This window comes from Dipodomys merriami, unplaced genomic scaffold, assembly GCF_024711535.1.
Source record: "Dipodomys merriami isolate MVZ:Mamm:240054 unplaced genomic scaffold, mDipMer1.0.p SCAF_165, whole genome shotgun sequence".
NCBI classification, from domain to species: Eukaryota; Metazoa; Chordata; class Mammalia; order Rodentia; family Heteromyidae; genus Dipodomys; species Dipodomys merriami.
Genome location: NW_027202993.1, coordinates 2,419,088 through 2,442,909, shown reverse-complemented (window position 1 = coordinate 2,442,909; position 23,822 = coordinate 2,419,088). Strand labels below are relative to the sequence as shown.

Sequence of the window (23,822 nt, the reverse complement as noted above, 5' to 3'; positions counted from 1 at the left end):
AAGAGTCTCCAGGACTTTCCTACTCGTGCTGACTTTAAAACCCAATCCTCAGATCTCACAACAACTTGGTTTATGATCACATTTCTAACAGTGTACACTCAGGATATGTAATGTATATGTTCATCTATCTTTATATGAATTCTTGAGTTAAAAATCTGGGCTACAGTTAGACTTTACACTCACAAAAGTGTTTGAAGTTTAAAAGTTGATGCTCCTGGAAAAATAAAACCTAAGAATGTAAAGGAGTCTCGGAAGTTCAATTTGCATCCAGCTTGGACAGTATAGGCTTTGAGACAGTACCTATAATTAACCAGTCAAAGCTGGGATACCAGTCACGAGCAAGATTGCTGAATTACAGCTTTAAGTTTTTGCATACATACATATATACAAACATACACATAGAGGCACTTATATGTGCACACAAAAATACACAAATGAAACAACTCTCAGAATATGTAGTAAAGTTAGAAAACAATAGAAAATAGGTCCTGAGTAAGACTAGAATCAAGTGATAATTTTTAATATTAGAAAGTCCTCAAGTGAATTTTCCCCCAGAAGTTGAGAATATTACATAGGTAGGGAACAGAGATAGTAAGAGAGTCAAGCAATCATTCTTAACGGGATAGGATACATAGTGGAATGAATCAGGGAAGCCTGCAGGTGCATCTGAAAATGTTCATATCCTGTGTCAAATGTTAAAACACCTTTGAAAATAGTACATAAACAGTCTGAGCAGTCAGTCTAGTGGATAAAATCATAAGAGAAGTTCAGAATTTCTAGTCTGTTTCTAGATTAAATAAACAAACTATGGCAGGGCAATGTGATACAAGCCTGGAATTCTAGCACTCAGACAAGAGATAAGAGAGTGGAATTACATATCGATACCTTCCCTGGACCAGGTAGAATAATTTTGTCTCAGTAAAACAAACCAAACAACAAGAAAGGAATACACAGTTGGAAGTTTGGCCTAATTTTGTCATTATGTTTTGAGAAGTCAAGTTTCCTATTGAATGCACCCCATACATATCCTCACTTGTGTTTTAAATGCTCTTATCATTACAGAACATTCGTAGATGCAAAACAGCTCATGATTCCCATCCCTCATTCTGTTGGATTCCAAATAAATGTGGAAGGATTACAAAAGCTTAAGTCTGGAGAAATAGCAAAGTTCGTCTAATGTAGGACTTTGTAGACCTTGTTAAATTAGAATTTAGATTTAAAATATATTTTTTGGATTTGTTTGTAATTTCATATTCTATAGGATACTACAAAATTCTTTTAAAGTAGAGGGATTAATTGAAAAATTCACAAATAATTCTGGCATTCTATTTGCCTAGATATTCTTTCACAACAGTTATAATTAGAACATAGTTAATAGATAATTTGCAGAGTTCATGTATACCATGTTAATATGAATAATCTAGACAGAGTTGCCAAAAATGGATGACATTAATTTATACATTTAGAAAAACCAATTTTTGAAGGTTTGGTTTAATATGGTATGAAGAGAGTAATTGTGTGACATCTTCTTTCTTCTACCTATATGTACCACAGGAAGCCATTTCCTTATTTACGCGCCTCTGTATACATGGAGAAAAATGCTAGGTTTGGGTTTTTTTTTTCAATTTTGTTTTTTTTATTGGTTCATCCTAGAACTTGAACTCTTGGCATGGACAAGGTCTCTGATCCTGTTTATGCTCAAGGCTCAAGCCCTACCACTTCAACCTAAGTGCCACTTGAGTCTGGCTTTTGCACAGAAGTTTTTTGGAGGTAAGATTCTAAGAAACCTTCCTGCCTGGGAAGGCTTTGAATCATAATTTTCCTATCTTAGCATACTGAATATCTATGATAGTTAAAAAAGTCTAAATATAAATAATATTTACAAGTGTTCTGATCTCAAGAATACCAGTGGAGGAAAAATGATGCAGCTCAGTTTATTGTGGTGTTCTTTTCAGAACAAAGAGGGTGTCATATTAGAAGAGGTGTAGTATTTTTTCAAAATAGAGATAAGGTATTCATGATGTGAATTAAGGAATTTTAAGGTGTCCCTTACAAATTGGAAACTGTTGGGCTAGGATGACTTTATGGCATAAATCTTGGGATTGATGGTCATAGACATAATAGCTTACTCTTATAAACAATTGCTTACTCTTGAAGAATTAATTATTACACATGCTTCACAGTTTTATCCTCTACAAGAATGTGGCTATTTTTCTGTTTACTTCTCAATCTGTAACACCCCATTGGAAACTGCATCTATTGCAGAATTACATAACATGCAAACAGGTACTGTTTTGAATCTGTTAGGAATGTTGAGAATTTAAAAATGAGTAGTTGTTAGTCATAGGAATTTTGAAGAACACATATATTCTGTCCTCTAAAAAACTTACTTACTTTTAAAATTATGGGTTTCCATAGTATTAAACTGGGTCTGGTCGTGGGGCCTGAACTCTGGGCCTGGGCGCTGTCCCTCAGCTCTTCAGCTCAAGGCTAGCGCTCTAGCACTTGAGCCACAGTACCACTTCCAGCTTTTTTTTTTCTTATGTGGTGCTGAGAAATCAAACCCAGGGCCTCAGGCATGCAAGGCAAGCGCTCTACCACTGAGCCATCTTCCCAGACCCTGTTTTCTGTTTTAGAATGAGAAAGTACTAAATTTATTCTTTTTTGAAAAATTTGGCAAGTATATTGTGAAAATAGTGTCTAGTTGGATAACATTCAAGTTGATAAACCTCTGATAAATAATGGGTAATTAATTCAAATTAGAAGCCAAATAGTATTGATTTTTAAAATGTTACTACATAAAGAATTATATTTACTGTACCAATACAGTAAAATTACATTTTATGCAGCTTATTTTTTCAATTTTATTATCAAATTGATGTACAGTGACTTTACAGTAATTGTAAGGTAGTGAATAAAAAACATTTCAAACTTGTTACCCCTTCCTCATTTTTCTCACAGTTTTCCTTCACCCCTTCACCCCTCACAAGTTGTAAAGTACATTTCCCACATATTGTCTTGTGAGTATTGCTATTGCATTGGTTTGCCTTTTGTCCTTTGTCTCACCATTATGCTCACCATTGTCTCACCATACAGCAGGGATAAACCATAGGGGAAAACCCCAAAGAAAACAGAAATCACATAGTTCATCAAAAACAACAACCACAAATGAAAAAAAATCTGGTTCCATATCTTGGAATTCATTTTGCTTAGCATCAGCTAATATGGTTACATATATGCATAACAAAGCCACTGGAAAATAATAGCTGCATGGATACTATATCATGAAAACAGCATGTTAACATTTTGATGGTAAAGGTGGAATTACGATTGGTGAATTTGTGGTTCTGATAAAGGATTTTCAACAGTTTTAAATTTATGGCAGGTAAAATTTAATATTTCAAAATTTTTAATAACTTAGCCTATTAAGAAAATTTAAAATTGCCTGGAAGAATAGGCTTTCATGCAAAGAATCCCAGGAAACATAGTAGAGAGGGAGCAATGTGGATGAAGATGGCTCTTTTTCAAACTAAACAAACAAACCTCAGAAACCTTGCTGTAAATCCTGTAGTTTCCCTTGTAATTGTCCTTACCCAGGAACTATATTCTCACTGTTTGAAAGAAGGTTGTATTGGAATTTAAATTAAAAGTTCTTAAAAAAATAAGGCATCTAAATTTGTGAATTTACCTTTAATTACCAAACAGTAATTCTCTGAAAAAGATAATTTGAGTCAAAATATTTAGGGAGAAAGTGCCCTCCACAATGAAAGAAGGTGTTGGGATTACACATTTCTGTTTGTAACACTTTCCACAATGTCTTTGGACGTGAAGCAGTGAAACACAGAAAAAAAATAGATTGGATACTTCAAACCAATGATTTCACATTTCTAAGTGGCTCACAAAAAATAATATTCTTATTAATATGAGGTAGTGAAGACTTCTTTTATTACATATGCCAAAAAGTTCAGAAAAGAATTGAGCAAATGGAAAAATTAATAATAAAAGTTTTCTTAGAAGCCTTAGCTAAGCGTATTGACTTCAGCAGTCAAGGGAGGCCAAAACTTTTTGATGTAAATTGTGTTAGTATTTTTACTCCCTAAAGTGATTTTACAGAGCCCATTTGGCTCACTACAATGCAGAACTGATTGAATGAAGACATGAAAATACATTCCACATCCAAATGAGGCAATTTGAAGAGTTTTAAAAGAGAAATAATGAAGATGTAGCAGTGGTGGAGCCCGTTGGTCCTTCAGCTTCACTAGACTGGAAGCCAAGAAGCTGTGATTAATTGGAACTCTGACAAGAGCTAAGAGTAGGACATAGAAATAGGACATAGAAGCATTTTCCTTTTGTAACAGACACTTTCTTCCAAGGTATGGGTGATTTAACTCTATTCTCCTCCATACATCTTGGTGAACAAATGCAAGACCAAGAGAAAAATAATATATTAAAATAATTTTGCATAGAATAACTTCACTGTTCCTGATATGGTATCTAAGGAGAATCTTAAGAGAGAAAATAAAAAGTGCAGTATTTTTTGGTTTTCTCTAAGCATCTTCTTAGCAAAATATATCTTTGAGGTTAGACAATTCTGATTGAACCAACAAGTGATGGAGTACTTATTTTTGTGGGCACTTTAGACACAAGAAGTCTTTCAAGGTAAAAGAAAAAAAATCTATAGCCAAATATTTGTGATCACAGGCTCTTGGACTGTTTTCTGGAGACAAAGTTTTACATTAGATTTCTCCTTATTAACATAGATGTTATTTCATGGCAACCAAATACAAGAGGGAAGTTTTATGGACTCACTTGGCCAATTAAACAGCATGAAAGAAGAAAATGGCAAATAATATTTAATGAAATTACTTTGACCAATTACTTTGACAGAAGAAAGAAGAAAAAATATAATTCAAAATCCATTGACTTAAAAGTATGAAGAATGTGTAGTGAAGAGAGATTAGAGAAAATATAGAGGATTGTTTTCTCTCCAGTGGAGTAATGGGTTCTTCATCTTGTTTCTTCCATTCTACCTCACAAGCTACCAAGTGTGTCTCAGGACTGGATTATCCAGTTCAGACAGAAAACTCATAGAAGTAAGATACTGTATACAGCAGATATAGGTGATTTATAACCTTAGACAATCTATTTAATTCTGTTCAAATTTCTCCCCTATCCCAAACTTCCCTCTTTGAACAGCTTTCTTTGCTTTTCCCAAGACTGCCCTTCATTAACTGATTAAAATTTTGAGTGGTCATATTCATACTCTCTAGAGATTGCTGTTTGGTTGTGATTTTTGTGTGTTTTTGTTTCTAGTTGTGTTTTTTAACTGAATTTTAAAAGTTTATGCAATTGTGTTACAATTAAATATATCCATCTAATTGTCCAATGCTCCTAGATCAGAGTCACTCCTTCTATCGTTCTCAACCAACCCTTTCTCCAAGATTTATTTCCAATTTACCACTTCCTTCATCATATGTGTACATTCAGTATTCTAGCTGTATTTGCTCCTTGTTCATTTTTCATTCATTCTATGTCTTTACTATAATTCCTCTTTGGTTTCAACTTCCTGATAGTCATTCTGTTAAACTATTAATACTTTGAAAGGTTTATATACATTCCATGGAGTTTCAATCCTGCATATTCTTGAAATGATGTCAGCTTATATTTCCATAATTCATTCATCTGCAGCAACAATTTGCAAGACTGGAGACGGGAAGCACCTAAACATGATTTTTTCTCAACCGTTTGAAAGATTATTTAGTCAAAAAGAAAGTTAAAAAATGGCTTAGAATGTATTACTAACTGCATTTTTATAAATGGCTTTGTACAATGTTGTGATTCTTTTATTTTACATGGAATAATATTTTATACTACCTATAAGTTTTGGAAAAAGAAGAAAATTAAAATTTATTCCTAAATAGGAATATGATAGAAATAGAAGACAGATATTATGTTTGTCATATCTCTGATTAGTACCCATATTCAAGACTTAAAGTCATATTTCTTACTATGTTAGACAGAGGGAAAACATAAAATAACATATGATAAGGCAACTATTTGTGATTGTTTAAAATGTACCTTATTAAATGATGAAATTTATTAGCTAACATTTGGGTTTGAAATTTAGGAGGCTGACATATTAAACACATTTCTGAAAGGCCCATACTGAAAAACACAAATTGTGGCTGGTACTATTTCTACATTTTAATGAATGGTTGAACATGTTTGGCATTAGTGCTGTGTAAATAATTCAACTCTATTGTAACTTGCTCCCTACACTTGAAAAACTTGTATTGTCACTAAGTATCATCAACTTGTCAAATGTTATTTTGGCGAAAGTGATTTTAAAAAGTTTATTTGAAAAGGAATATACTTTCAGGAGATTAAATGTAGATTATCATTGGTTTGAGACTGACATTTTTATACCACAGAACCATGTTGTACTGAAGTCCCAGTGTTTTGAAGCACTCCTTAGTGATTCAAATGTTTTTCTGAATTACATTTGACCTCTAAGTCAAGTTTTCGGGCTTTGGTAGAACAATTATAGACCTATCCTTCCAGGAACTATTTTTTTGCCCACTTATGTTGGACTAAAATCTTTCGTTAATCATAGGTGAGGGGTATTAAAAATAATCTTATGACACTTTGTGAACTTGTTCACTCATATGGGCTGGTCATCTGTAAGTTGAATGTTTGAATTACAGTACTTTCTCTCAAATTTTGTGATCTCGTCCTTCATTTTAAGTTGCCTTGCATTTCACAATTGCTTACTGCTAATTCCTGCATCTCAAGGAATTGGGGCCCTGAAATATAGGAAATGCAAAATTGAGATGGATCTTCAATTACTTTGTGTTGATATGTTTCATGGGCCTTGGTGAAAACTCTTGCCCCTGTTATCTGATGATGCAGGTAACTGGGCCTTGGGATGTTAGGACCCATGGGTACTGCAGAAGAATAATATTTTTTAGACATCTTAGCAAAATTTGGGCATAATCAGTAAGAATGCTTCAGAAATATGGACAAAAACAGTTTGGGACAAGCGAGTTAAAACAAAAAACAGAGCAGCAGAGTAAAATCCATTACAGATTAGAGGAAAACATTGTTTTTTTCTCTTGTGGATTCAGAAGACCAAGAACAGTTATAATGTATCACAAGTTTATACTAAAAAGATTGCATTGATACGTTTCCTAGTCTAATATATATTTGAAACCTAAATATTTATATTCCAATTCTATTTATTGGAGTAAATAAATATCAATTTATTTGTCAAATTATCAACTAATTCTAGTAAGTTTCATTGTGTGAAATATAAAATCAGCACATAAAAATATAAAATATATAACTATATATAATATGATTAAAAGACACACGTTTTGTATTGTTCTGTTGTAGTTACTGTATCAAAGGCAACTCTGTTTTAAAGTATGATTCCATTATCTCTACTTCAGTGTTTGATAGAGTTAGAACTAAAGCTTTATCATTTGTAGATTTACAGCATGGAGGCAAGAGAAAAGACTGTGATTAAAACATTATCAATTTAATGCCTAATAATGAGGAGAAACATATGCACTTCTCCTGCAACTATGAAAATATTTGGTGATAAAAAGGCAGTAGTGTAAGTTCCTGCCAGGAACTTAGAGACAGGTCAGGACATTAAGTAATCATGCATACGAACAATTTTTTCACCTTCTTGGCTTTAGCTACTTTTAAATGGAATGTATAATAAACAATTATATTTTGATAAAATACCTTCTCGTCTGAACAGTTCTGTTTGAACTGTTCATCTCTCTATGATCCCTTATAACCAAGATTAGTTTTGTTCTAGTAAGAAAATCTTTGCTGTCATGGTAAGGTATTCTGGTTGGTCTCTTCCCACATGGAAGAAGGGTAAAGGCTCAGGTAGACATTTGTTCCAGTAAAATTTTATTTGGGAAAATGTCAGCTGAAGAAGTTTAGAAGTAGCTCTTAAGCAACGCTTAGTTTGAATCCATTAGGTCCACAAAGCTGGATAAATATGTACTTGAGAAACCATCACATTTGGACCAAACTATAAATAATAGAGAGTATGATCAAATTCCAAATAAAAAGATTTAAGATACTCATTGGCAAAAAAAGTTTGGAAATGTGAGCAATCGACTGATCAATATAATTTTTTCCACTATTCACAGAATTTTAGGGAAATAAGATCAATAGCATTGTTAGGAACAATAAGGTTTCCTTGTTACAAGTAGGCACCCATAGATATAAGCCTGTATAAAGATTGCATCATTAACTATTAAATTTAGAGGATACTACATGCTTCAGCAGCAAGTATACTCAAATTACAATACAGAGATTAACATGGCACTTGCACAAGTACAATATGAAAATTTGAGAAGTATTCCATATTTTTCATTCTTCACATGCAAGAAATGAAAAAAAGTGATTAAGAAGTTGATGACAAAATTACAAGTGTAACAATACCCGTAATTCATATAATTAAATTAAGTTTGACATCAGTGTATTAAATCACCTCAGAAAGGTGTTTACATAGCATAAACTTTACAAAACTTTTCAAAATAGACAACATTGTCATTTTATCCCAAAGAAAAATAATATTAAGACCTAGAAAAAAAGGACTCAAACTGTTTCTATATGGAATACAATCCAAAAGGACACATTAATGATCCTATATATTATAAAATAATATAGAATTCAAAGTATATCTAGGAGAAAATAAATTATGAACATTATGCAAACATAGAATATAGAATATTTTAAAATATACTTTTTCAGACAAGCACCAGAAATATTTTAGTTTCTGTACTACTCATTTCAACAGGTAAATTAAAATTATTTCTTATTAAAAAGTCACAAACTCTGAAGAAGTTATTATACATGTTTACAAAAACTATTGAATATATTTTTCCATCCAAGGCAGGCAATTCACTTGGAAGAATTCCGCGGAATCCATGAATTTTTACAGTAAAATTTTGGTGCTGCCGGGCACTGGTGGTTCATGCCTATAATCCTAGCTAAACAGGAGACTGAGATCTGAGGATCATGGTTCAAAGCCAGCCTGGGAAGGAAAGTCTGTGGTACTCTTATCTCAAATAAACCACTAGAAAACTGGAAGTGGAGCTGTGTCTCAAGTGGTAGAGGGCTCACCTTGAGCTGAAGATCACAGGGATAGCTCCAGGCCCAGAGTTCAAGCCCCATGACTGACCAAAAAAAAAAGATATTGCTTTTATTTGGATTGTGAAAATATTTTGTAGGGACACAAAAGATGGACTTGCATTTTTGAAATTTAAGAAACTTAACCCGACTATTAGGACTTCGGTGAACAATTTGTACAGCCTTTCACAACTTCATAGAGGTAGTGATACATACTTATCCTTTTGGCAATATCAAATACAGTTTCTTCTATGTTGTTCTTCAGGCCTGGATTTATATAATAGTTCAACAGAAGGCGATCCAGCGTATATTTGCTATCTCAATTCTCAACATCAAGATATAAGGGTGTCAAGAGTCCTTTAGTTTGGGGAAGTGTTACTGTGTCTCAAGAGGTAGAGGACTCCCCTTGAGCTGAAGAGCACAGGGACAGCACCCAAGCCCAGAGCTCAAGCCCCATGACCGAACAAAAAAAAAAAAACCCACAAGAACAACAAAAATCAAACAAACAAAAATTTTTGGGCTGGGAAAGTGGCTCAGTGGTAGAGCGCTTGCCTTGCATACATGAGGCCCTAGGTTCGATTCTTCAGCACCACATAAGCAGAAAAAAAAGCGGGAAGTGGTGCTGTGGCTCAAGTGGTAGAGCGCTAGCCTTGAGCTGAAGAGATGAGGGACAGCGTCCAGGCCCAGAGTTCCGGCCCCACGACCAGACCAAAAAAATTTTTTTTAAAAAAGAGTCCTTTAGTTTGGGCATTGGTATCTGTATCAAGATGAAGTAAGAAAGAAGCCACTCTGGTATTATTCCACGTATATGCACTGTTCAGGGGTGTCCAGTCATCTACAGTTATTGCATGTGCCGCTTGAGACACCAACTCACTGACAATGTTTAATTGTCCACCGTAGGCTTCTCGAAGAGGGGTATACTTATCATCATCCCTACTATTCACATAAGTGGCCTTTTGGGAAAGAAGTCTCCGCACTGTAGTAAGCTGAATATTTTCGGCAGCACAATGAAGAAATATGCTTGGATCCTTCTCCAATTTTTTTTCTTGCAATTGATACCATTCCTTACTTTTTCACCTTGTTCCCCATATTCCTAAGAATTGCCTAACCAGAGACTTTGAGTGCCAGTGGGAATGAGGTGTCCATTTATTTCCCTAATTGTTCACATTGGTTGAACTGGTCAGAAATATCTGGTGAATTTTCTGTAACTGTTTATTCCCCATGATTGTTTTTTCTCTTTTTCCAATTTTACTATTCGAAATTATTCTAACTGGAGAGTAGGGAATTGATGGAGAGCAGAGGAAAGACATTCCTCCATATTCAAATGTACACACTGAAAATGAGGACCAGTGATGTCTTCATGTGCAGCTTATTCTAGGCATGAGAAAATAGGAAATAATGCCTTCTATATAAAAGATTTGGGAAATGGCAGAGCAAAAAGTGAAATGATGCAACCAAAAATATAAAAGCAAAATAAATTAGGATAATTATGGAGCAATCATATTATCTATGAGAACCATGAAAGGGAGAGAGAAAGAAAGAGACAGATGTGTAATGACGTAGCTAGCCACAAAATCAATGCCTCTGATCAATTTGTAGAGCAAACAAAATTTTATTTTTTAAAAGAGATGGAAATCGAATTTATGTATTTACTTGAAGTTAGTAAATACATTTTTAGTAGCCTACGTAAAGAGACATAACTTTACCAAATTACAGACAGTAAAATAAATCCTTGATAGTTCTAGTAACAGATCTGACTGAAATCAGTTGAATCATACTTTTCTTGTACAATGAAGGAATAAGAGGGTAGGTAGTAAAGCAGCTAGAGAAGGCAGGGAGATTGTATCTGTGACAAAACTTTGGGGAAATTGGTATTGAGGATTTCTTACTGGTGATCCACTTGCACTGGAAGCATGATTCTGAAGTATTGCTTGCCGATTCTGAACTACTGATTTGATCATTATATTCTCCAAGAAGAAAATGAGAATTGACAGTGAAGGACTACTAATACATTTTGACCTTCTCACTAAGCACTTTCAATCATCAAAATTACATGAAGACAATAGACAGGCCTACTTTTTAGATGAAAGCAAGTTTCTTATAAAAACAAGGAATGTATGTAGTCATGCAAAGCACTTCTATTTTACCAATGCCTCATACATTTTTCTAATGTTGGGTACCAATAAATAATGGATCTATTAGAAAGCTCTTAAGGCTCCTATGTTCAATAGTGAGTTCTCTTACACTATATCATGGTATTTTTTGTGTATGGTTTTAAGAATAAATTTACATTACTAACTTGAATTTCTGACAGGACAGTATCATCACTGTACATCTTGCTTCTATACTCTCATTTTAAAATTACCATCTAAGTATGTGCATTAGATAACTATATAGGAAAAAGTAGAAGCCACACTGATGGTTTATGTCTTTAGTAGTAGTTAATCAGAAAGATGAAATCTGAGCATTGTGGTTTGAAAGCAGACCAAGAAAAAACAGTCCATTAGATTCTGATTTTAAAGTAACCAGCAAAAGCTTGAAATGGAGCTGTGGTACAAGCAGTAAAATGCTAGCCTTGAGAAAACTGAAACAAAAAATAAATTCTGGGACAAAGCTAGGCCCTGAGTTCAAGCCCTAGTATTAGCACCAAACAAATAAATTAATTAATAAGGTAATTAATTAATTAAAACTAAATTAAGTGGTCTCATGTGGAGAGGCATGTAAAATGTAACATGCGTGGTAATGGTTTATGTATTATTTTGTAATAAGGCATATTATCATTTGTCCTAATCACTAATATTTTATGTGGACTTTTTTGTACAATAAACCCTCAATTTAGCATGAATGTATATGTGTGTGTACATGTGCGAACATGTGTGTATGTGTATATGTGTGTGTGTGCTGTTGCAATGTTGCTTGCCAATGTGGACAGGGTGAGGCTGAAAAAAAGCTAACTGTGTTGCAATGTTTTTATTTATCAGTGTTCTGTCATGTCATTTCAGTGGAACCATCCTTTGTACATATTATTTGTCTAATAATATCATAATCAAAGCATTTACAATATTAAGTTAGAAAAAGAGACCGCTGTCAGCTCTTATTGTATGTTAGGTAAAAAGATTCAGACATAATTAGTTGGTAAGTTGTTGCTATAAGATGAGTGTCAGTACAAAATACGTACTTGACCTCTTAAATTGGTTATACTTTTAAGATACACTCATAGAGTGATTTGGACTGACTTGACCAAACAGGTATTACTCTCTGATTATTCCTGTGAAACACAAGTTGGATAAACTCTTTCCGGATTTCTGTTGAAAATCACTTTCTTTGCAAGATTATATCTATTCTCACTAAGAGATAATCCAACCCATATTATGTTTGAATATCCCATCTTATTCATTGAAAATAAGTATTGTGGATATGCTTGTTAGATATTCCTTTCAAAAACGAACAAACAAAAAGCAAGTGTTATTTCCAGATTGTGGGTGCATTTGAAGGTGTTTTGTACATGCACAGGTATCTTTACTAATGGCTCTTTTGTGGGAGAAAATACGGCGACTTTAACAAATAAGGCTTTTTGAATATCTCTTCCAATATACATAACATCTCGGAGCAAGTCTTGCAATTTCTGAAAATCTTTTGAATATTTTAGTATTATTTCAGTTCATTGACTGTAGAGCTAAAATTTCTGAAATATTGTTAAGATCTGAAAATGTAAGTGGGTATATACCCATTTTTATGCTTCATTTTATGAAAACCCAGTTTTTATGAAAGTAAATGGAATAGAATAAAAGAATTAAGTGAATTGGGTAAGCTAATTATTAGTGTAATTTTGTTTTCTATTAATAGTCTATTGAATGTAGATGATGCAGTTAAATTATTTCCTCTATACTTCAGTTAGGTTTAGAATCTTTATAGTTATGAGTGAACTTTTAGTATAAATAAAGGTCTTTTAAAATGATTAGGATTAACCTTGTGCTTTTTGTCCTACTCCCAAGAAAATGAGTTATTTTTAAGTGTTAATAGTTTATCATTATGATTATCATAGCGAATCATTATCATTATCATAGGGACTTAAAAATGCAGTAGTATTGTTGTCTTTTTAAACCAATTGTATTCACAAGTTGGAGAGTCTTTAATTCATAATTAGGTCTTGGTGTCAATGATTTTTAACCTCTTGTTCCTAACATTAATAATAGGTAAGACTGCATTTTTGGGTATATGAAAGGTAAAATATTTATCTGGGGTCAAATGTGATTTTATATCAGTCTTTCTTTAATAACATTTTAAAGTTGTACATTTCTCTCAAAATGGTGGGTATAAAAAGCAATCAAAATACTTCTAATGGTAAACAATTTAGGTGAGCTACAATGTGGAAACGATTGCTCCAAAAGACCTGCAGTCTGTTTCCATCAGGAATTGGGCAGGTCATTCTTTCAGTAAGACTGTGTTAACCAGAGATGGGGTACCCAGGCAGTGCAGTGTTGAGTGAAGGCATAAAATTTTATTTCTACTATTTTGAGCTAGAAATCAAGAATTGTTATAGTTTAGCAGTTCCTTTCACCAGGGAGGTATAAATTGATTATGAACTTGGAGTTTTCTTATTACAGTTACTTATTTTCTTTTTTTGTTGTTGTTGGTCATGGGGCTTGATCTCTGGGCTTGGGTGCTGTCCCTGCGCTCTTCCACTCAAGGCGAGCGCTCTACCACTTGGACCACAGTGCCACTTCCAGTTTACTAGTGGTTTATTAGAGATAAGAGTCTCACAGTCTGTCCTGCCCGAGCTGTCTTTGAAGCACAATCCTCAGATCTCAGCCTACTGAGTAGCTAGCATTATAGGCGTGAGCCACCGGTGTCCAGCTTAGTTACCTATTTTCTAACAAAGATAAAGGAAATATTATTAGAGTGTGCACAATAATTTTGGGAATTTTCCTAGAATTAGTAGGCTGAGTGCTGGTATTTAGTTATAAAATAGAATGAAGTTAGTTCATATAGTGAGAATGGAACGCAAGCTAACACTTACCGTGTGTAGAATGTTGTACTAGTAATTCCAACTCTGAAGACTTAAATATCATCATCTTAGAATTAAAAATAGAAATAGTTTCACTTGATGGGATTATTGTGAGGAATAAATTAGATACCAAAGGTAAAGTACTTGGAAAACCAATCAGAATTTGATACTTTCTACCTTTTATTTTATCATGTGATATATTCTAATATTTTGACTCATGGTTTAAGGTCAGATGTCTCCATTGTTTTTAATTATATTTTTATTAAATAGTTGTACGAAATGTTTTCCATTCAATGAATCAGTTTATAATTACAATGGATCTTTACATAACTTTCTCACATTTTTCCAAACCTCAACCCACTTTCGTTTTTATTAGTTTCATACTATCTGCATTGAATATTATGGCTTAACTCTCTACTTCCATAAGTCTCTTTATTTCTTCCCTTTGATTTCCCCTCACATTTTCCAAGTGGTAGCCTCCTGGTATTCATTTTGTTGGATTAAAAGTTCAATTTTATAAGAAATTACACCTGTTAAATACTCCTCTACAAATAGCATGCTTTGATTAATACTGTTGTTTAACTTGCATAAAATTCTGGCTTCTAAATACGCGTTCTTTTTGTGTCTGGCTGTGACTTCGTTTACTTAACATAATTTTAGTTCTATCCATTTCTTTGCAAATGCTGTAACAGTCTTTATAATGGATGGGTGCAATCCAATTGTGTATATGTGCAACATTTTCTCCAACCATCCCTCTGCTAAAGTGCGTCTGGGCTGTTTCCATAAATTCTCTACGGTGAGTAGTGCAGTAGTGAACATGATTGTGAGAGTGATTTTATGCTAACCTTTTGGAAAAAATCATCACTGTTTTTCTGGGAGCAATCCTCTAGCCAATTTTCCAGAATTAGCACATCCCTTCCTTCATCTATATCACAACGTTTTTCAGGTCCTCAAAAACACACTACTCCCTACAGGTACCAATCAGCTAAATCTACACTGTGCCCATATTCTTTTGTTGTTGTTATTGTTTTCTTTCAGGTCGAGGGGCCTGAACTCTGGGCCCCTCTGGTGCTGTCCCTCAGCTTTTTTGCTTAAGGCTAGCAATCTACCACAGCGTCATTTCTGGCTTTCTTCTTTTTGCTTATGTGGTGCTGAGAAATCAAACCCAGTGCCTCAGGCATGCAAGGCTAGAGCTCTACCACTGAGCCACTTTCACAGCCCCGATGTGCCCATATTCTTTTAATACATTTTTCATAATTTTACACATAATTTAGTGAGAACATTCTATGTACTTTCCTAATGAGGGAATGAGGTATATGACAATAGAGCAAAAGTAAGAGATATGGAATTAAATTAGCTATTATCATATTTTAAATAATTTTCAGCTCTAACTCATAGCCTCATTTAGTATTATTTTAATCTTTATTTGATTACTTCACCTATCCCCTAAATTAAAACATGTGAATTATATACAAAGGCAAAAAATTGTGGTTTCATTTTGACACTCATGTGTGAGGATGCACAATATGGGCAAATAAAGGGATTGGAATTAATAGCCATTATACATTTTGTTAAATGGTTTTCTCAAACTGATTCTCACAATTCATATTTCATTCAACAACAAGAAACATGTGAAAATTCCCTTTGTTTTGCTCCTCATTAAACTTGTTTCCATGTTATTTTATAATGAAGGATGATTTCATAAATCTACTGTAGATAAAAAAATATGTTAAATATTTCTATATGTATGTATTGATATAAATATAAACATATATATTATAAAGGTTATAATGATAAATTATAACTTCTGTAACTGTACAATTTACTAAATTATTAAAAACATGGGCGACTCAGGCCTGGAATCCGGGTTACTCAGGAGGCTGAGATCTGATGATCATGGTTTGAAACCATCCTGGTCAGGAAAGTCCATGAGCCTCTTATCTCCAAACAACCAACAGAAAATCAGAATTGGAACTGTGGCTCATAGTAGTAGAGTGACAGCCTTGAGAGAAAAGACTCAGAGATATCACCCAGGCTCTTAGTACAAGAACTAAAATCTACCTGTGTAAATAGAGTATTTCCTTCACCCAAATGCACATCCATGCTCATTTGCAAAGTAACTCTGTTATGTTTGGAGTACCACATAATATTATCACTTAAGTAGAAAGTATTACAACATGGATAAATTCTACCTCTCTCATGGATTTTTCTCCACTCAAATATTCAAATCTTGCAATTATCCCCATTATTTAAAGTCATAGCTTTTTTTTTCTTTAATACACATAAGATTGGAATTTGAATTGAGTGTCTTGTGTCTCCTAAATGGATGTTCTTACCACTTTGGCATGCCCACAGCCCTAAATTATCCTGATTAACTTTCAGATAGAATCTTGCTTCCAACTTGTGTGTGATCGTGGGCTCAGTCTACTTTATGTTATACTTCCTGGAATTTAGAATTTTTAACAAGTGCCTCGCATTGTGTACAGATCTTTCTGTCTAGTCTGAGCTTTAACCACTATCCTCACAATAGTAGACTCCCTCGTAGTCAGGATTTTCATAAGCTTATCATAGCTATTTTTAAAAAAATCTTTTCATTTCCTGCAGGTTCTTGAGTACTGAGTTAATTGGTGTTTTCTTGGGTTGTTTTGTTTCTTTTGAATGTATGTGTTGAGTTGTTCCTCATTGTTCCTTTGGTTTCTTTCACTCAAGTTCTTACTTATAGTGCGGAAAAACCAATTCTTCTTTCTCAAGATAGTCAAGGTGAACATTATTTATTCCAAAACAATTCCAGTAATATTTAAACACCTTCAGAAATTTCGAGAAGATGGCAGAGGAGAATCTGGTGGCTAAACAAGCTCTTGCATAGAAAGCAGTTCTAATGTTCCAATGAACAGTCCTAGGCACACCAAGTGTGCCATCACAGTACAGAGAGTTTGGGCAGAGAGGGAAAATCCAGGTAAGGAGACAGATCTGAGCATTTTCCAGCAGCCATGGCTGAGGTTGCTGTGGCGACTGTGGTGCCATCCATAGCCGCCATAACTACAACCCAGAGAGTCTGGGATAAATGTGCCAGATGCAGCGGGCAAGCAGATTTTACTCAAAACGAGCAAGAATTGACAAGTAGCAGATATCTTCATCCTGCAGATAGCAGACCAGAGGCTACCCAGGAACCCACACTCCAGCGTGAGTACAAAACTGACATCCTCACTCCTTCTCAAAGGGAGCAGAGGAGGGAAGGACACCCCTCCCCCCAACACCGGAGATATCCACCTTTGATGTAGACAAAAGCCTGGCTAAGTAGCTAGATCCAACTCATTCTTTGATGAAAACAAAAGAGTCATTTAGCGAGTCACAAGTACCTACCCTGACCTGCCATTCTCAACTCCACCCATGGGAAAGTCACCACAACAAGGCAGAGAAAGCTACACCCACGAAGAGTGGCCTTCTTCACTGGGTAAACAGAGCCAGAGGCTGCCCCTCCCTACAACAGCCCTGACAATCAATTGAAATTCAGTAAACATAAACCCTGAGAATGGCTCCAGGCTGGGCTCTGTGAATGTCTCAGAAGCTAGCCCCTCAGGGAAGCTACTGTTTGCTGAAAGGCCTCAACTTTACCCAGAACCCAGCCTTATCACAGCAACTCCAAACTAGAGGAAACAGCCACCTCCCTCTTTTGTGATACTCAAAGCAGATCTCCCTCCCACTGAACTAGCCTGGGAGGCGATCACAAATTCTGGGTAAACAAACAGAATTTTTTCTGCCTGCCCAAACAAACTGACTTAAGAAACCAATCAAGCCACAGAAAACCAAACACCACAAGCAAACCAGAGACTCCAACAAGAGACTGGTTACTGACACAAGGGAGATACAGGATCTTCCCATCAACCCCCCAAAAACAAAATCAAAGAAGTCTTTTTTGGTATCTTTTTAAATTTTTACTTTTTAATTATAAAAATTGTTTTCATTAATCTTTTTTTTCTTCCTCTTATAACTTTTAGGTGTATGTGTGTGTGTGTATGTGCTTTTTTTAAAAAAAGTTTACTGACATGTTGGTCTTTTTTGTTCTTTCTTTCTCATTCGTTTTACTTTTTCATCTTTTGTTCTTTTTGCATGAATTATTTGTTGTTCTGTTCACCTCCTATATACCTGTCATTGATTATAAGACCTTATCCCCAATTGTGTACATTCTTAATCCAAAAATGTATTACTCAATTCAAAACCTCTTAGGATTAAATTCCTTAATAGCAGTATTATTTATTTATACCTATAAATTATTTTAAGTATTTTTATTTTTTAGTTTTTCAGGTCTCCTTTCTATCCCTCCCCTCCTCTCATCCCCGTTCATCTCTCAATTTTACTTCTTTAAATTTTCATTACTTTTAAGAGTTTCACTTTTTAAATTTAAATATTTGTATTTCCTTTTTTGCTTGTCTCTTATTTAAATTTTTTTCTTCTCTCTTTTCTATCATTCTTTCCAATCCATTTCCCTCTGTGAGATTAGGACTTGGTTAATTTCACTCTCCTTTTACCTTTCCACATCCCTCTAACCCAGTTTTCCCCACCTTTCTCCCTAAACATAACAATTTCTGGTTTTTCAAATTATTCTTTGGTATTCTTAGCCCATTAAAACATAGTTATTTAATGTTGAATGGACTGTATCTGTTGAACTAGATTGCATCTTCAAACATTTGACTATGCAATTACAGGGCTTTGGTTGATGCTTGCCTTAAAATGGTGTTCTAGCACAAAACTGGCATTACTTTCATCCCAAATGGGCAGAACAAGCAAGAAAAACACAAGGAAAAAGGCAAGTCCGGGTATCTCAATTCCCATTCAAGATAATCAGGTGACAGAACAGATGAGAGTTCCCAAAAAGCTCTACAAACACTACTGGTAAACATGGTGAATGAAAAGATTGAAACCTTGCAAAGGACTCAGTGTGAACGTGTTAGGGAGAGAGAGGAGGCAAACCAAAGATCAAAACAGGAAGCTCATGGGCTTGAGAAAGCTACTCAAAGATTGATACTGGTATTGTATGAGCAGGTTGAAATACTCAAAGAGAAATAAAGGAATTGTGTGAGCAGGCTGAGATCAGTCAAAGAGAACTACAGAAGTTACATGAACGTGAGAAATCTAATCAAAGAGTAATACAAGAATTGCAAGAGCTGGATGAGCATAGACAAAGATCAATAGAGCCATTCATGGAATCCATAAACACTCACCTGAAAGGAGTCAGGGAGACCACAAAGGGAATGTTGAATGGAGCCCAACAGAAGGAATGGGAGTCCAAGGAAACCATAACCAATCAACTAAGTGATTTGAGAACAAACACTGAACACCAAATTAAGGAAGTTAAGAATTTCATACAAGATCTAAAACACAGCTCCAACAAAGAATTTGAAGCCATAACAGCCGACCAATTAAAAGGAAAAGAAATGAAAAATAAAGTAGAAAGTCTTGACAGTAGGTTATCCTATGCAGAAGATTGAATCTCCGGCAGTGAAGACAGCCTAGGTATTATAGAGAAAAAACATACAACTATCCAAGACAAATTCAAGAAAAATGATAGATCTATTTAACATTTGAAAGACACCATCAGAAGGCCTTATCTGAGGGAAATGGGTGTAGAGGAGCACAAAGAGACAGAAGGTAATGGTATAGAAAATGTGTTCAACAGGATCCCAGCAGAGAACTTCCCAACAAGCAAAAAGATAGGCATATTCAGATACAAGAAGCTTTTAAAACTCTAAATAGACCAGACAAGAACAGGACTTCCCATCGTCCAACTAATTATAAGCCACACAGGATCAATTAAGACCAAGGAAAAGATCCTTAAAGCTGTCAAGGAGCAAAGATCAGTCACCTATAAAGGAAAACCAATTAGAATCACCTCAGATTTCTCAAAAGAGACAATTAAAGCAAGAAGAACCTGGAATGGTGTATGCCATGCTCTAAAGAGAAACAACTATCAACCAAAAATAGTGTACCCAGCTAAACTCTCCTTCATAATTGAAGGTCTAATAAAAATCTTCCATAGCAAAGAAAAACAAACAATATATCTCCACCAAATCAGCTCTACAAAAGATTCTTAAAGATGTCCTAAACATAGAAAAACAACAAGACCACAATAAGGGCCAAGAAACCACATACAAACAGAATCCAAGAACCATAGAAAGAATCCAGAAGGCGCAGCACCCAAGAAGGTGGATAAAATGGCAGGAGCACCCAAATACCTCTCAGTCCTCTCTCTCAATATTAGGGGATGTAACTCTCCAATTAAGTGACATAGACTGTCTAGTTGGTTTAAAATGCAAGATTCTTCTATCTTCTACCTTCAGGAATCACAACTTGCCTATAAAAATCAAACACATTTTGAAAGTGAAAGGCTGGAACAAAATCTACCAAGCAAACGGCCCCCCAAAACAGGCAGGAGTTGCAATCCTAATATCAGATAAAATAGACTTCAAATTAACATTATTGAGGAGAGATAAAGAAGGTTACTACATACTAATATCTCTTTCAGGAGGATATTAAAATTCTAAATATTTGCCAAACAATAGTGCACCCAAATTTATCCAAGAAATACTACTTTAAATCTCACATAGATCCAACGACATTAATTGTTGGGGACTTTAACAAACCACTATCCCCACTAAATAGATCAACTCGGCAAAAACTCAACAGAGAAACCGCAGATCTCAACAAGTGCATACATCAACTGATTTAGCAGACATCTAGCAAATATTCATCCAGTAGCATCAGAGTACACTTTTTACTCAGCAGCACATGGAACATTTTCCAAATCAAACTTGTCAAAATTCAGAAACATTGAATTCATATCTTGCATTCTATCAGACCAAAAGGAAATAAAATTAGAACTCAACACAAAAAGCCACCAAAGAAAGTCCAGTAAAAGATGGAGACTGAAAAACACTCTGTTCAAACATCAGTGAGTCATGGAAGAGCTTAGAATCGAGGTTCAAATGTTCATATTATTCAACAAAAACTAGCACAGAGATTTTCTGCTCCTCTGGGACACAGAAAAGGCACGATTTAGAGGCAAGTTTATAGCTCTGAGTTCCTATATAAACAAATTAGAGAGACCTGGAACCAACAATTTAATGAGATCTGACACTCCTTGAAAAAGAGAATCAAGATAAACCCCAATCCAGTTGATGGAAAGAAAGAATTAAAATTCAATCAGAATTAAATGAATTAGAATCCAAAAAACCCATATGAAGAATCAACAAAATGAGAAGGTTCTTCAAAAAAATTAACAAAATTGACAGACCCTTAAAAAAGAAAAAGAAGAGAACACACCCAAATTAATAAACTCAGAGATGAGAATGGAAACATCACTACAAAAACAACCAAGATTTAGAACATTATAAAGGAATACTGCTCAAAACTTTATGCTAATATGTTTGAGAACTTGGCAGAAATGGACATTTTCCTGGCAAATATTGACATGCAGAAACTAAGATGAGTTAAACCATCTTAACAGGCCCATATCAAGCATTGAAATAGAAAGAGCAATAAGAGAACTCCCATCTAAGAAAAACCCAGGAATAGATGGTTATACAGCAGAATTCTACAAGGTCTTCAAAGCAGAGCTCACACCAATAGTCCTCCAACTCTTCAATGAAATTGAAAGAGAAAGTTCACTACCGAACTCTTTCTATGAAGCCATCATAACCCTCATCCCCAAACCCTCATCAAAGAAAAAGCACTATAGACCCATTTCTTTGATGAACATTGATGCAAAGCCTCTCACCAAAATTTTAGCTAATCAACTTCAACAATTCATCCAAAAAATCATACACCATGAGCAAACAGGATTCATTTCAGGGATGCAAAGCTGCTTCAATATGCACAAATCAATTAACATAATTCATCACATCATCAAGACCAAGTATAAGAACCACATGGTTATCTCAATAGTTGCAGAAAAAGCCTTTGACAAGATCCAACACCCCTTTATGGTGAAGGTCCTGGAAAAATTAGGAATCAATGGAACATTCCTCAATACAATAAAGGTTGTGTATGACAAAACTACAGAAAGCATTATACTCAATGGTGAAAATCTAAAGCTATTCCCTCTAAAGTCTGGAACGATACAAGGAGGCCCACTCTCTCTACTGCTCTTCAGTGCAAACATAAAGAGGAACCCAATAGGGAAAGAAGAAGTATAGCTTTCCCTCTTGGCAGATGACATGATCTTGTATTTAAAGACCCCGCTCCCAACTTACTCAAGGTTACTCAAAACTTGGGCAAACTAGAAGGGTATGAAATTAACCCTCAAAAATCAATGGCTTTTCTGTATGCCAACAATGAGAAAATTGTGGCTGAAATTAGGAAAGCAACTCCATTTGTAATAGCCCCACAAAAAATAAAATACCTACGAATTACCTTAATCAATGGAGTGAAGGACCTCTATGATGAAAACTTTAAATACCTGAAAAAGGAAATCAAAACAAACTTAGAAAGTGGAAAAACTCCCATGTTCCTAGATTGGAAAGATCAAATCGTGATAATGGCAATACTTCCCAATGGTATCTACAAATTGAATGTGATACCTATCAATATTCCAACCTCACTCTTCAAGGACATAGGAAAGGCAATCCAAAAATTCATATGGAACAATAAAAGACCCTGAATAGCAAAAACAATCCTTAACAGAAAGAACAGTGTAGGAGGAAAATAAGTACCAAATTTCAAACTCTTCTACAAAGCCATAGTAAGCAAATCAGCTTGGTGCTGGCACAAGAACAGACCTCAGGACAAATGGAATAGAATTGAAATGAACCTAAAGACCTACAGCCATCTAATCATTGATAAGAGAGCTGAAAAAAATAGAATGGAAGAAAGACAGCCTCTTCAGTAAGTGGTACTCTCAAAATTGGTTAACTACTTGTAGAAAAATAAATCTAGATCCTTATATATCACCCTGTAGCAGAATCAACTCCAAATGGATCAAAGACCTCACAATATGAAGACACTCTGAAAACATTACAGGATGGAATAGGAGAAACCCTAGATCTCCTTGGTACAGGCCGAAAAATGCTTAATATATACCCAGAAACACAACAAATCATAGAAAGGTTGACAAATGGAACTGCATGAAATTGCAGAGCTTTTATATGGCAAAGGACATAACTCGCAAGATCCATAGAAAGTCCACAAATTGGGAGAAGATCTTCACTAGCCATACAATGGACAAGGGTCTTATATCTAAAATATATCTGGAACTCCAAAAAATTAAATCCCCCAAAAACAAATCCTAAAAGAATCAACAGCCCAATAAATAAGTGATCTAAAGGCTTAAAGAGAAACTACTCTGAAGAGGAAGGAAAGATGGCCAATAGACACATGAAGAAATGCTCAACCTCCCTAGCTATAAAAATTGCAAATCAAAACAACATTGAGATACCACCTCACCCCAGTTAGAATGGCTATAATCAAGAACTCTAATAACAACAGATGCAGGAGGAGATGTTGATAGGGGAACCCTACTGCATTGTTGGTGGTATTGTAAACTTGTTCAACCACCTTGGAAAGGGTATGGAGGTTCCTCAAAAGACTTCATATGGAGCTTCCCTATGACCCAGCAATCACACTTTTGGGCATTTACGCAAATGATCACAAAGAAGACCACACTAAA

General features: G+C 34.9%; 1 pseudogene; it reads left to right on the top strand.

Moving 5' to 3' along the window:
* The first annotated feature begins 8,295 nt into the window (after window positions 1-8,295).
* Window positions 8,296-8,392, top strand: LOC138828827 (U6 spliceosomal RNA; annotated as a pseudogene).
* The last annotated feature ends 15,430 nt before the right edge of the window (window positions 8,393-23,822 follow it).